This window comes from Bos taurus, chromosome 13, assembly GCF_002263795.3.
Source record: "Bos taurus isolate L1 Dominette 01449 registration number 42190680 breed Hereford chromosome 13, ARS-UCD2.0, whole genome shotgun sequence".
In the NCBI taxonomy this organism is placed as follows: domain Eukaryota; kingdom Metazoa; phylum Chordata; class Mammalia; order Artiodactyla; family Bovidae; genus Bos; species Bos taurus.
This window is the reverse complement of record NC_037340.1, coordinates 53,923,720-53,938,214: the sequence shown is the minus strand read 5'-3', so window position 1 is coordinate 53,938,214 and position 14,495 is coordinate 53,923,720. Positions and strand designations below refer to the sequence as shown.

Here is a 14,495-nt window from a genome sequence, read left to right as displayed (position 1 = left end):
ATGCTATTAAGTAACTTTGTATACATTTTATAATTATATTGTTTCATTTGAATGTCTTTTAGGTTTCCATTTTTACTATTACAAGAACAGCTTAGTGATATACTTTTTTCTGTATTTGGGAATATTTTCTTAGAATATACCTAAAGAGGAACTAGTAGGTCAAGGAAAGACTCACTAAGGCCTGCTTCATTCATTTGTGCAGTGCCCAACTCAGCTTCGATCTGAAATAGGTACCAGGTCTATTGCTTCATTCATTCTTTCAGTGCCCAAGAAACTTCACTCTGAAATTGGTACTGGGTCCATTTGATTCTCTCCTTGCACCTTTGATTGTGCTTGGAATCTTTCATCCTCTTGAATCAAAGGACATAGATATGAATCTGGCCCTTCTGCTTCTAGGTTTTCATAGGCCTCTTCTTTCTGCCTGTTTGATGTTGCACAATTTAACAACTGCCAGGCGACTTCCTGAGCTCTCTGCCACTTACAGGCACCAAACCTGGGACAGACTGGGCAGTTTAAAGCCGGCAAGATGGCGGAGATGTAAGAGGAAAGAGGTAGAGGAGGCTGGAGCTTGTTGGCTCTAAGTCTGATTTTACTCAATGTGTCATCAGAGGAGCCTGGTGGGCTACAGTTCATGGGGTCACGAGAGTCGAACACGACTGAGCAACTAACACACAATGTGTCACAGGGAGCCTTGGATATCAAAATTTCTGTGTTAAGAATATGACTCTGCTGAGTGGAAAATGGCCAATGGGCAAGTGTGGGAGTGAGGAGACAGAGGAGTACTGCCCAGAGAGGTCTGTTGGATGGCTTCTAGGATGGAAACTGGCACACATACCAGTGTACCACGTACAGAGCAGGCACTCAATAAATGGTAGAACTTTCTGACATAGGAGCGATAGGGAAGGGTAGAGAGCAGGTGTCCCGTCCCTCAAGGGGTCAGTGAGATGAGCAGGGGTCGAACCTTGGGTGGCAGGGGAGTGAGTGGAAGTTGGTTCAACTGCCCTTTTGAGTCATTGTTTGCCAGTGGTTCTGGGAGGGGCTGGATAATGGCGGTGGCACTTCGGTGATTGGGCAGGCAGGCAGGAAGTCGCATCTCTGCGCCGCAGGGATGAGCAAACGTCAGTCCCTAACAGTGGCTCAGCGGCCGTCGGCCTCCGGGTCATCTCCCACCAGCTCCCTCTCCAGTTCTTTGACGAGATCAATTACGATTTCTCAGTCTTACGTAAAGCACGGGGCAAACTCAACTGCGGGACAAGTCCCCCCACGTCCTGTTTTGGCGAATCTGGCCTCAGTACCTGCGGGCGCACGGGAGAACACCTGACGCTCTGGCAAGCAGGCCCCACCCCCGCCGCTCGGCCCCGCCCCTGCGGAGGGGTGGAAACTTCCGACTCGGCTAACGAGCTCCGCCTTTAGGTCCTGGGGCCCCGCCCATGGGCTGTCCGCTGTGCGCTCGGGAGCCTCGGTCCACTCCTGTCACTCGGGGCTCCGCCCCATGGGCGGAGCCTCCGTCCAGCGCTCTGGGCGCACGCGCTGCCTGCCCAGCCCGCGGCTCCGATCCGCCGGCGCCCACGTCCTCCCGGGAGCGCGCGCGCCGGTGCGGGTGCGTGCGTGAGCGTGCGCACCCCCGCCGCTTCTGCCGGTGCTGCTCCCGCGCCCTCTGCCGCTATCCCCGCTGCCGTCGCCGCCGCCGCCGCCGCCGGGTCCCGAAGCGCAGCCCCGGCTGAAGAGCGCGTCGGCCGGCTGCCCAGGAGCGCCGCGCAGGGAAGAGCGGAGCCGCGGAGTCGGCGGGCGGGCGGGCGTGCGGACAGGTGAGCTCGCGGCGGGCCGGTGGCCTCGCGTCAGGCCGGGCAGCCGGGCAGCCGGGCAGGCGGGCGGGGGTCTGGGTGACGGGGACGGGATAGGCGAGCGGGGGCGGGGCGCGAGGTGAGGGTGACGCGGGGCCGGGTGAGGGGGTGCGGGGTGGCGCGGCGCAGGGCGTCGGGCCGCGCGGCCGCAGCCGGAAATGGCGGCGACCCCCTCTCCCCCTTCCTAGCCCTCGGGGCGGGCCGGGGTCGGCGGTACGGCCTCAGAAGCGGCGGGAAGGCCTAGGCCGTGCGCCGCGGTCGGGCCGCCGGGCCCTCACTGGGGGCGGCCAAAGACCTGACATGCGGCCGCCGGGCCCTCCCCCCGGGGCAGCTCGCGCTCCGGGACTGGGGTCTGTGCAGGGCGTCCCCGCCTCGGGGAGGGTCTTTCCTGTCCTGCGGGTGAGAAGGGGAGCGCCACCGGTTCTGGAGCCACGTAACCTATGTCTGGGTCATTATGTTTATAGCTCACGGAATTGAGCTTTATTCCTTGACGCTGTGTAAATTAATCTCGCTGAAAATCATCCAGTTTGTAAGAAGAAAACGCTTTTTCTGCCTCGGCGGGACATCATTTGAAGCGGTGCCTGTGTTGCAGTCATACAAGAGAGGGTCAGGATCTCATCCTTGCGGGTTCGAACTTGTTTGCGTTGAGGGGCTGGATTAAGGACTCGCCTTTTCTTGTGCCTGAGAGATGAGTTCTCAATATTTGTTCGGTTGTGCTATGCAGGGAAAGGAAGCGAAAGTTTCCGGGTTTTTTTGGTTTCCAGGTTTAGGCTTAATACGGGTCATAACTTGAGAGGTGGCTCTGCTGGATACCTTTGTCCTTACTAGTTGTCTGTTTAAAAACTATCTGCTAACCTAACAGTTATTCTGCCCCATCTGTAATCTGGTTGCCTCAAGGCGGAACTTCAGCCAAAGCTCTTGAGATTTTATGTTTATTGATTTGCTTCTGTCTTGTTAAACGTGGTGCTGAGTTTCAGGATCAAGGCACCTGTCAAACTTTGAGGGATGAAATTATAAGGCAGGACTCACAGGCTTTGAAAAACTTCCTGCCTGAGAGCTGCACATTTCTCCTTCCACCTGTGTCAAGGTTGCAGAACTTGGGTTGCCTCGGATGGGACTTCTGATGGCGTGTGGCCAAGCCAGGGGCTGGGTGGCTGTTACTTCCAGCAGCATGGGGCTGTGAGGGGCACACATGCTGCTGGAGCCCGTTGCCTGGACCTCTTAAATGTGGTGAAGGCAGAGCATCCAGGGGGTTATCTGATGAGCAGACACTTGGGAGGCGCATGGAGGAGACTCGGCTTTGCTGAGGGGGCCTCAGCTGTGGAACCACTGTGGCCTGGGATGGGGACTCTTGTGGGCAGAGATGCCTGTCAGTCCACTCCCAGCCTCTGTAACCAGTCTCCTCCCTCTGGCCCCTGTCTCATTCTGACTCCTGCCACAGTGGCTTCTCAGCCTGTTTCTTAACAGACTTCCTTGCTCCTTCCTGGCTCTACCTAGATCACTGGCATCGTTAGCCTCAGGGCAGGCAGCCCTTCCCCAACTGCCTGCCTGCTGTTTCAACTCAGTTCAGTTCAGTTGCTCAGTCATGTCCAACTCTTTGCATCCCCGTGAACTGCAGCACACCAGGCCTCCCTGTCCATCACCAACTCCCGGAGCTTGCTCAAACTCATGTCCATCAAGTCGGTGATGCCATCCAACCATCATTCTCTGTTGTCCCCTTCTCCTCCTGCCTTCAGTCTTTCTCAGCATCAGGGTCTTTTCCACTGAGTCAGTTCTTTGCATCAGGTGGCCAAAGTATCAGAGCTTCAGCATTAGTCCTTCCAATGAATATTCAGGACTGATTTCCTATAGGATTGACTGGTTTGATCTCCTTGCAGTCCAAGGGACTCTCAAGAGTCTTCTCCAGCACCACAGTTCAAAAACAACTCACCACCTCCTGTTCCCTGTTTTCCTTCCTTGCTTAGTTTTCCCACTGCACTTCATTCTTCTAATGTCCTACTTAATATATTTATTATAACTTAATCTTTCACTATGAGGTAAAGTCCACAGGGAGCCTGTTTGTGCAGAGAACAGGGGCTGGCACGTGCTGCATGCCTGGGAAATACTGACAGAGAAAGTGGAGGTGACGAGCTTAGCAGCAGCCCGCGTCTCTAGGAAGTCACTGTGGTGAGTGTGGAGTCCTTGAGGTGCTGGCTGCTAAGGGAGGTCTGGCAAGTTACCTCCCCTTTGGGAAAGCATAACAAGTTAGCGGTGGGTCAGAAAGGTCTTTGGACCTCCTTGTAAACCTTTATGCAACTTTTAGTCTATAGTTAATCCAAAATAAAAAGGTTTTTGTCAGCTCTTGTCTTCAGTTAACTTCCCAAAAAGTAAATCCCACACATTGGCCTAAGATACTCAGTGACATTTGTTGATAAAATGAGTGAGGTGGAGTAACCCATTAAAACCACATGAAAATGAGCTGTCCCTCAGGCGTGCTCTGAATCCTCCTTTGTGACGGAAGGACTCAAGTCATTTCCAGAACCTTCACTCAGTGAGTTTATGTTCTTGGTTTTCATTCACTGTGTTATCGTGGTACTGGTAACACAGATACCACGGGTCTCTTGGCCCTTTGTGTTCTTGAGCCCCCTTGCTCTCAGAGGGTGGGTGCTCTGTGCTCCAGGCTGAGCTACCCTAAGGACTAGTGTTTTGTTCCGTCTCAGTCCTGGACTTGGAGTCAGGCCTCTGTGCTGGTTCCTGTGCTAACTTCCCTGCCACTGCCACCACTAGGCAGAATCCCTGGCAAGCTGCTGATGGCACATCTCAGAGCCTAGGCATGACGTGCTTGCCTTGGTCATGGGCTGTAGTTGATGCTCAGTGGGTGTCAAATGAATGACTAAAATGCTGTACAGCAGCTTTGCGGGGGTTAAGGGAACAAGGTGGAGTTTTATACAAGGTGAGAGTTTGCTTCTAAATTCAGGGACTAAAATGAGCATGATTTGTTCAAAAAATTTATTAGGGTGTAATTGATTTTACAAATGATTTTTTTTTTTTTTTTGGCCACACCACAGGGTACGTGGGATCTTAGTTACCCGAACAGGGACTGAACCCACATTCCCTACAGCAGATTCGCAACCACTAGACCCCTAGGGAAGTCTGCAAATGATCATGATAGACACAGATATAATCACCCTTGAAAAAAATTCCCTAACTCCTTTTAAAAGTAGTTTGTACAAGGTTTAGAGTATAGAGTGCTGTAGGTGAACCATATCTCAGCCAATGAGGTCAACCAGTTTTCCAGGAAGGAGACAAATTCCTGTGTCTTCAGGGGACAGGTGTGGCACATGATGACCAGCTCTTGCACAGGCAGTGTGGAGGAGACTCTTAGCTCTTGATGGCGCCCTTGTGGGTCTCCCGGTGCTCCCCACACAGCAGTTAAGAATGCAGTGCTTCCCAATAGAGCTCCCTTTTATGTTCTTGTTGGCTGGGCAGAGCGGAGCATTATTGAACTGCAGACTGCCTCTTGATCCGTCACAGTCCTTCCCTATCTGTGTTGGCAGGGCCTGTGCTTGAATTTCCTTCCTGAAAGAGGACAAGACTCAGGCTCAAGTGCTTGACCACTGAGATGAGGGTCGTGGAACCTGCGCTTACTGCCTGTTGGGGAGTACAGGAGATATAAGTAGGAAGCTGTGTCCTCAACTGCTTCCTAAATACAAGTGACAAAGATGCTAAAAAATGAGAATATCCATATTTTACGAAGATGCTACTCCTTATTTAAGAGAGGGAATGAAGGAACTGTTGGGACCTCCTTGGCGGTCTGTGGTTAAGACTCCATGCTTCCAGTGCAGAGGGCATGGGTTCCATCCCTGGTCGGAGAACTAAGATCCTGTATGTCAAAAGGGGTGGCCAAAAAAGAAAAGAGGGAACTGCTAGGCCTACTGTCCTGATGGTAGGGCCACGCTTAGATAGTGACATTGCCTGAAGAGGATTAATAGCAGTCTGTTACTGGTCAGTCGAAATTCAACCCAGAAGATTTAAGGATTCGATTACCAGAACAGCCTTTAGTTTCAATTTTGTCTTTTGTCACCTTTGCATCAGTTTTGTTTGAGGATGTTATATTGGTGAAATGATAAGTTCTGCCTTAGTTCTTGGCACTGGCAGACGTTTAATAGATTTTGTCTTTATTAGGTAAGAATTGTTTGCAATTCCAAGAGCTTTGCAGACATATTGGTAATTCACATTGGTGAGACCATGCATTCAGTGGATGTCATGAAAATGCCCTCATGTTTCCTTTTCAGGGGTTGTCTATGTACTTCAGAGCTCCACTTTACTCACGAATCTTTCACCTTTGTAGGTGTGCCCCTGTGACTGGTTTTTAAAACTTGGTTCTGTGACAGAAACCATAGTCCTTTATTCATGACACATTAAACCCAGCTACCCAAGTAATATTTTTAAATTGTGTGATACTTTATGAGTGATCAGTGAATATTCCTTGACTGTATGAGTATAAATAAGCCTTATTCATTATGAGTTACTTACAATTTTATTGTCCTTTTAATTTTTCTAGACTGAACACAGAGCACTGGAAAACATGGTGGTTTACAAAGTGGAACGTACAGTCTCCGTTGCTGTGTTCTAAGGAATTCTATTGGAGAAGGAAATGGCAACCCACTCCAGTATTCTTGCCTGGAGAATCCCATGGAGGGAAGAGCCTGGTAGGCTACAGTCTATCAGGTCTCAAAGAGTCCCACAGGACTGAGCTATGCCAATTGGTTACAAAGTTGCAGTCCTGAGAGTCAGAGGATTGGAATGCTGACTTGCTACCCCTATGGGCTGTGCCCCGCCCTGGCTATCTCTGGGATGACCAGCTTTTTTCTTAGAGAGCTCTCCCTAGGGCCCTGTGCCTCCGTTCTCTGGGCGGGTGGAGTGGAAATGTGCTAGACTGAATTCACCTGTCCTGGCCTGGCCTGTGGTGCCTCAGAGGTAATGAATTAAGGGCTGGGGACCAAGATCTTGGGCCCCTGACAGCCTCAACTCAGCCAGACTGGGCTCTGCACAGGGAGCGAGTGCCACCTGCCTGGCTTTTAGTTTCCCTTCTATTATTGGAAGGGATTAGCATCATAGCAAATGTTTGATTTTTAGCTAGGCGGTCCCATTGAATTTTTCTTTATTAAGTAATGTCTTTCATCATGAGAGGGTATCTCTAAGATAAATGGAAAATTCTGGGTCAGAGAATACAAACTTTATTGTTTTTGCCACATATTACCAGATTTGTATACCCTCTGGCAGGTACAAAGGATTTTAACACTTTTAATATTTTACATTTTGCTGCTCACTTGGGTACTGCTCTAGGGTTTGATAGTAAAATGCGAGGATCTTTTTGACCAGTTGTAATAAATTTTGCTGTGTCCTTTAAATTAAGATTTTTAAATAGAAAAGAGTGATAGGTTTTGTGATAGACTTTTTCTGATGCATGAAACCAGGACACATCTGTTTTCTTGTTTTGTTTTTAACTGAAAAAAGAAATTGTATTCCAGATAACAATGTTTACTGGGCTGTTTTGTTCAAATTATTTATTTATTTATTTTGGGCTCTGCTGGATCTTTGTTGCTGCACAGGCTTTTCTCTAGTTGTGGTGAGCGGGAGACACTCTCTAGTTGCAGTGCACGGGCTTCTCATTGCAGTGGCTTCTCTTGTTGCAGAGCATGGGCTCTAGGAGCACAGGATTTGGTAGCTATGGCACACGGGCTTAGTTGCTCCAAGTCTTGTGGGATGTTCCTGGACCAGGGATTGAACCCGTGTCTCCTACATTGGCAGGCAGAGCCTTTACCACCAACCCACCAGGGAAGCCATTTACTGGACTGTATTTACTTTTGAATCACGAGGCTCATCACATGTAAAGTTAAAATTTTTAGTGCAGTTTAATGACTCAGTTTCATTTTAAGATGAAACTAGAATGTCTGTACTTTAAAGATTATCTTTGAAGTGTTTTTTAACTGTCTAGTTGTAGTTGTCTTCAGTGTGAAGCGGTTTGTTCTCCTCTACAGTTCATGTGGAGGAGGCTCTCCCCCCACCACCCCACCCCAGCTGCAAGCCCTCTGAAGCGATCCGCTTGAGAGGCAGCCAGGCTCCTTACTGTGCATCCGCCTTAATCCCTGGGACAGCTTGCATGGGTAGCTGTTATCCAGTTGCATAGATAAGGAGGCACAGTGACGTGCTTGGTATTGGGGGTTAAGCACAATCAGTGTTGTCACCCACCTTGCCATGACAGCACGGGATTTCCTTCTTAAAATGCCGTTTCTGTTCGTGCCATTTTCTCTTGCATCATTCTACCTGGTTGGGTGATTCTAGCTGACTGTTACCAGCAGCATCCTACTCCCTGGTGTGTGTACCAGTGTGACGCCCACACTTGTTTCATCTGTCCCTGCCCTTTCTTTTATTAAAAATTGATCCATGACTGAGGATAACTGAGGGGGCTGTCCTGGCGGCCGAGTAGGCCAGCTGTCCAGCCATCTCATCCTCACTCAGGCTGGCTGATCGCAGTGCACATAGGTGTTAGGGGCACTCTTGGACCTACTGGCCTCTGGGGGTGCTATGCAAACCTTCATAAGCATCTGTGGTCTACCTTTTTCCTTTTTTTTTTTTCAAGGCTGGACTGTGCAGCCTGTGGGATCTTAGTTCCCTGACCAGGGGTCTAACCCTGCCCCCTGCATTGGGAGCACAGAGTCTTAACCACTTTACTACCAGTGAAGTTCTTATGATCTGCCTTTTACTTGTAGCATTCCTTAAACTGCTCACAGTATTGCACTGTCATGAGGTAAACCTGTCATTTCATCAGACCCCTGTGCTGCTCTCTGGAGTGGGCGGTGGTCTTTGTCCTGTCCCCACCCTAGAATGACCATCCAGCTGATGAACAGCATGCCTCTTTGTGGTGATCACAGGGGCAGAGTGTGTCTCAGTGAGCAGCAGCTCGATACAGCCTTACCTGGTCACATGCTAGCCCCCTAAAGCCTTGAAGGCAGGTGTTTTCTTATATTTTTAAAAGGCAGATGACAAGAAGGCAAATTAGTGAACTTTGGATTTTATATCAAAAATATATGTAGCAACAACAAAAAAATGGATGCAACAGTAATGTTCAAGCTGAGAGTTTGAATATAACCTTCCTAACTTTAATTCACCATTATGAACTTTGTCTGTCTGTGTAGTCTTCTCATCTGTAAATTGGAGGCCAAAGTAGTAATTACTCATGTTTATCATGTACCCAGTACTGTTTTCCTCAATTTGCAGGAGCCTGCTCACAGACACTCCATGCCAGGCCAGCTCCAGCCCTACTGGATGAAAAGGAGGTGGAGGTGTTGAGTAACTGCTCGGGTCCCTGAGCCCATAAGTGGCAGAACCGGGCTTCAGCCCAGGCAAGTGACCTGAGAGCTGCCCTCCCACCCCTACTGGACTAGGTACCTGCCCCACAGACCTCTTGGTCTAGAGCATGTGTGCCCCAAATGCCTGTACATGGTGAGCACGCCTAGACTGTAACTGCCGTGTTGGTGAAATTTCTATGATAATCACGAGGCCTGTCACCAGTAAAACTGCAACAGCACGTGTGTGTCTTGATGCTCACCTCTGACATCAGACATCTCTTTACAGATGGCTTGTCACCGGGTGGTTGGTGCAGCTCATACTTGGTTTCGTGCTGGATTTGACAGAATGGTTGGTTTTGGTTCTGGCTTCAGGGAGCTGGCCCACTGCTTCTCAGAGACAGTCAGCCCACAGTGGGAACCCTGGGCTGGCCAGCCCCAGGGGGCGGCCCTGGCTGGTGAGACACAGAAGGCATCATGGCTGCATCTGCCACGTTTTATGGACTTTCACCCACTGTGTGTGTCTTAAGCTTCCATTCATTCTGGAGTTGGAGAGTCCAGTCCACTCGCTAGGGGTGGCGCTGCCCCCAGGGTGATGGGTCATTGGGTTGTCAGTGTCATATCCTGCACTGCTCAGCCCCCGGGCTCTCTTGAAGCCATAAGTAGGTCTCTTAGCCTACGCACTTCTGAGTGACTGATTTCGGTCACAAGCATTTTCATGTGATGTTCATAGTTGAGGATTTGAATGTTGTGAGGATCCTTCCTGGTGGTCATTCACAAGAGTGGCCTTGTCCCTGAGCCTGTCTGCCTTTTCTGTCATAGAACACGTCCCTCCTATTCTCCAGTCTGCCTGCTGACGCACAGCCTGTCCACTGAAAGCCAGGGGCAGCAGATGGCTCCCTGGGTGGAAGGGGTCTGTGACTTCAGCCCTCTGAGATTGTCGGCGTTCTGAGTGTAGAACACCAGCACCCAGAAAGCTCTGCTGCCCATTGCTTTTATAAGAAACACTTTTGCCTTCCACTGTCTAGTTTCACATTCAGCTTTGGGAATACATTAAGGTTTTCTGGAAATGTTTGGTCATAGCATGGTCCGCCCAGAATCTCTTGCTGCAGCCTTGTGCATAGGTGGCACATGTTAGCTCCAGTGCTGAGATGGCGGGTATGTCTCTGTGACTGTCGGTCATGCTCTGGGTGTGAGGGTTCTAGCTCGCTTTAGGCCCCTTTACACTGAGGCAGTGTTGCCCTGCTGTTTGCGCCTCAGGGACGCTGACCAGGAGGGCCAAGGTGGAAGTGAGGCATTGCCATCCACACTGGGCCGTCGGCAGCCTCCTCTTGGAGTCATAGGCTTTTGAGAATGTTCGACTCTCCTTGTATTCAAACATGTAAGTTACTTTGATCAACTTCTGACTTTTTCCTTTTGACTGAAAGCATTAGGTTATGAAAGAAAATCATTTGGTTTCTGGACATAAGTCACAACCGATAAAATTAATTCCACAAACACACTGACCGCTCTGCCAGGACTGAGGCAGCACTCGGTTTATTCCTCAGAAAGGCTTCGAATGTGACCCTGCTGGGGCCTTTCCATTTCCCCCAGGGGTGTTGCTGAGCCCATGCTGGTCAGCCTGTACAGGAGCACACGCACTCAGTGAGCAAGCGTGGCTTAGCTGCTGCTCTCTCATGGGTTGGTCCTCCCTTGGACACTTGATGATGGCATTGAGTCCTTCTTAAAGAGGAACCTGTTTTACTCACTTAATTGTCTCTCTCTGTTCTAAGCTTGCATCACTGTCACTTTTTATTATTCTTAGAATTAAGGAAGAAAGGTGTCATCTTTAGAAGTTGCTCTGTTTTCCTAGCCAATGTAGAAATTCTGTACATTTGACATTCATTTTAAGTTAGGAACAAAGGTAGCAGATGACCATGATACTCGGCAGCATCTCTTCCACATCTCCCATGTTGGCTGATTCTGCTTATAATCAGGTGCATTTCTTCAGATGCACCTGTGGTCATCGGTGGCCATTTCTCCTGCTCTGCAGTGTACTAACATTTTCCTGCTGGAATAGATGATGAGCTCAGGGTTACACGTGCAGACCATGGGTGTTCCTGTGTATCTGTCCCTGCTCTGGGGAAAGCTGGCCCTCCCCTGCCTGAGGAGGTGCCCCAGGTCCTTTTTTCCAGGTTCATCATGGATTGTAAAGGAAGATCCCTTCAGAGAAGAGGGGTCAGCTGTCTTTGGGACACCAGTTGTGTCTCATCTTTAGTATTTTTGTTTTCAGTGAAGTTTTTTTTCTGAGGGTCGGGCCCTGGGTGGGGGGAGGTGCGCACCAAAGCAGCTGTCCCTGAAGTGCTGGCTGGTGGTCCCTGTCGTCACCTGACAGACCCTTGCTCCTGCTGTCCTGACTGAAGCTGCAGCGTCCTTGTCGTCCTGCCCAGTGTAGTGTCCTGTCCCCGTGTGACAGACTTTGTCCTGCACTGTCATCTTACAACCTGAAGGGCATTGGCCTCTATTCCCTCCTCCTCCCTCTGACTTTTCTTTGTCCTTTTACCTTTATGCTGTCAAGGCATATGTTTCCGTTGGTCTGTAAGTTTACTGTTGAAAATCCATAAGTTATTCCCACTTGTGGAAACATTGTTTAAACAGAGCCTGGTCCCTGCCCTGATGAGGTTTCCTCCCAGAGTAGTGCCTCTCTCTCCCCAGATTCCTAACAGCCATTCTTACACTATTAGCCTGTTTCTTAGCTCCTTTGTGTTCAGACTGCCCATGATATGATGTGTTATTTTTGTGGCCTGGAACTTGCCTCTGGGCACTCCGTCCTTCTGCCCCTGGCAACACAGCGGCTTTCCAGGCTGCCTGTCCAGCCACACTTCTGGGATGACCAGAGGTGGGAAGGCTGCAGTGCCCGCGGCAGCCCTAGAAACTGCATCTCAGGGGAGCAGAGACAGTGAGTGGCCCGCTATGGCCTTGCCCCACTGCCTGCCCCTGGAGGATCACAGAGCACGCCTGTCTGCACACTGGGAGGTGTTACTCTGGGGATTACCTGCTCAGGGCTTTTTTTTTTTTTTAATTTTTGGCTGTGCTGGGTCTTTGTTGCTGTGCAGGCTTTTCGCTGGTTATAGCCAGTGAAGGCCACTCTCATGCATGGCCTTCTTGCTGTAGTGGCTTTTCTTGTTGTGGAGCACAGGCTCTAGGGCTTCAGTAGTTGTGGTGCATGGGCTTAGTTGCTCCGAAGTATGTGGGCTTTTCCCAGATCAGGAATCCAACCTGTGTCTCCTGCATTGATAGTGGATTCTTTACCACTGAGCTACCAGGGAAGCCTGGCCCTGCTCTTTTTTAAAGACAGTTTTTTTAGAGCCACCAGGAAAGATATTATCAAGGCTTTTAAATCTACCTTGTTTTCATAGTAGGTGCTTGTGTTAAAACATGATTGTTTTAATTATTATGTAATGGTATGTGTAGAAGTAACAAAGAATTTGTAGCTCTTGTAGGAATTTTTGAGACTACCTCAGGTAATTTTGAAGGTTTTTGAATACAGTATCCTTGGAATGAAACCTAATAGAGAGCCTCCCCACTCCTCCTCCCAAGACCTCTCAGAGAGAAATGCTAGTGCACCTGCTGGGCCCAGGGAGAGACGGGCCGCTCTTCAGGGCTTCTGGGACTGGCTGGCATCACTTGGATGAGTGGAGCTGGTCTGTCTCTCACGCTCGCTCAGGTTAACTCCAGGTGGAGAGGTTACCTGTGGGCAAGGCAACAGAGCTTTAGAGTGCAGTGTAGGAGAAGTCACTGTGGATTAGGGGATAGAGAAGGATTTATTGAACAAAAATGGGGGAAAATAGATTGATACATTTACAAAGATTTGATATATTCAGTTACATAAAGATTAAGAGGGCATTTCCTGGTGGTCCTCTGGTTAGGGCTCCACACCTTCCCTGCCGGGGGTGAGGTTTCGGTCCTTGGTCGGGGAGCCACGTTCCTGCATGCCTCGGCCGAAAAATAAAGAGTGAGAGATGTGTTACAAGGTAATGGGCAAATAGATAACATTACTGAGTGGTTTGTGTAGGAATGGGTAAGGTGGTCAGTCTTACAGCTTTTACCACAATTGATAAATGTGTGAACTTGAATTCATGATAAATAAAAAGAGAGGGGTGGGAATTGGGAGCCCTGGGGTGCCCACCTTTGCGGGGTGTGGTCGGCCCTTCTCTCAGACCCTAAAGTCCCACTTGTAGGTACACATCCTGCAATAGTTCTTCCTTACCTGTTTTTGGTGAAGGACCAGATTATATTTTTTGTAATTTCCAGTGTGTTTACAGGCTGATACTTTTGTGAACTACAACAAAAATGATCAGCTAGAGGAATAAGTTGCAAACCAAACAAGAAACACAAGTCCAGATTTTTTTTTGAAATTTTTAAAAATAAACACACAGTAAAATGGACCTTTTCTTGATGTAAGGTTGTCTTGAGTTTTATTTTATTTTTGATAGTTTATTTATTTTTGGTTGTGCGGGGTCTTTTTGTTGCACAGGCTTTCTCTAGTTGTGGTGATCAAGGGCTGTTCTGTAGCTGCAGTGTGCAGGCTTCTAATTGCGGTGGCTTCTCTAGTTATGGTGCACAGACCCAGTTGCTCCATGCCATGTGGGATCTTCCCAGATCAGGGATCAAACCCGTGTCTCCTGCAGTGGCAGGTGGACTCTTAATCACTGAGCCACGAGGGAGTTTTGATCCATAGAAATTTTTGTGACCATCACTCTACTCAGGGTGTGGACCACACTCATCTGTAGCCTCCCCGGCGTCCATTGTTCTCTCTGTAGACGTAGCCTTGTCTTTTCGAGACCATCATGTTGGTGGCATCGCAGAGAGTACAGTGTCACCGAGAACGCTCCTCGTTGTATGGCAGGTGCTGCATTCCTTTCCAGGGATGTCTGTGGTGTTCATCTTCCAGTTTGTTACCCTTTCACAGGGATGTATGTGTTGTTCCTGGGTTTAGTTACTATAAATATTCATGTACACATTTTCTGTGTGAACATCAGTTCCTGTTTCTCTTAAATAAATGCTTAGGAGTGGGATTGCTGGGTCATGTGAAAGCCTATTTTTACCTTTATAGGAAACTTGCAAACTCTCTTCCAGAGTGGCTGCCCCATTTCCTGTGCTGCCAGCAGTGTTCGAGTCTAACCTCTGTCACCCTCACCAGCACTTGGTATTGCTGGGTTATTTTTAATCTCTCTTGATAAATGTGTGTGTAAGTGTGTGTGTGTGAAGTGACTAAGTCACTTCAGTTGTGTCTGACTCTTTGCAACCCTGTGGACTGTAGCCTTCCAGATTCCTCTGT

General features: G+C 49.2%; 1 protein-coding gene across 3 annotated transcripts in view; it reads left to right on the top strand.

The window, feature by feature from the left end:
- Positions 1-1,588: 1,588 nt before the first annotated feature.
- The window catches only part of DNAJC5 (DnaJ heat shock protein family (Hsp40) member C5), a 29,012-nt gene continuing 16,105 nt past the window's right edge, over positions 1,589-14,495 (top strand). Inside the window, exons 1-2 of one of the 3 annotated variants that reach the window (XM_010811366.4) lie at positions 1,597-1,808; positions 9,108-9,232. The gene's annotated coding sequence lies outside the window, so the exon portion shown is untranslated. Of the gene's footprint in view, positions 1,809-9,107; positions 9,233-14,495 lie in introns of all 3 variants that reach the window. The other 2 variants (NM_174533.4, XR_236996.4) reach the window with 2 other exon arrangements.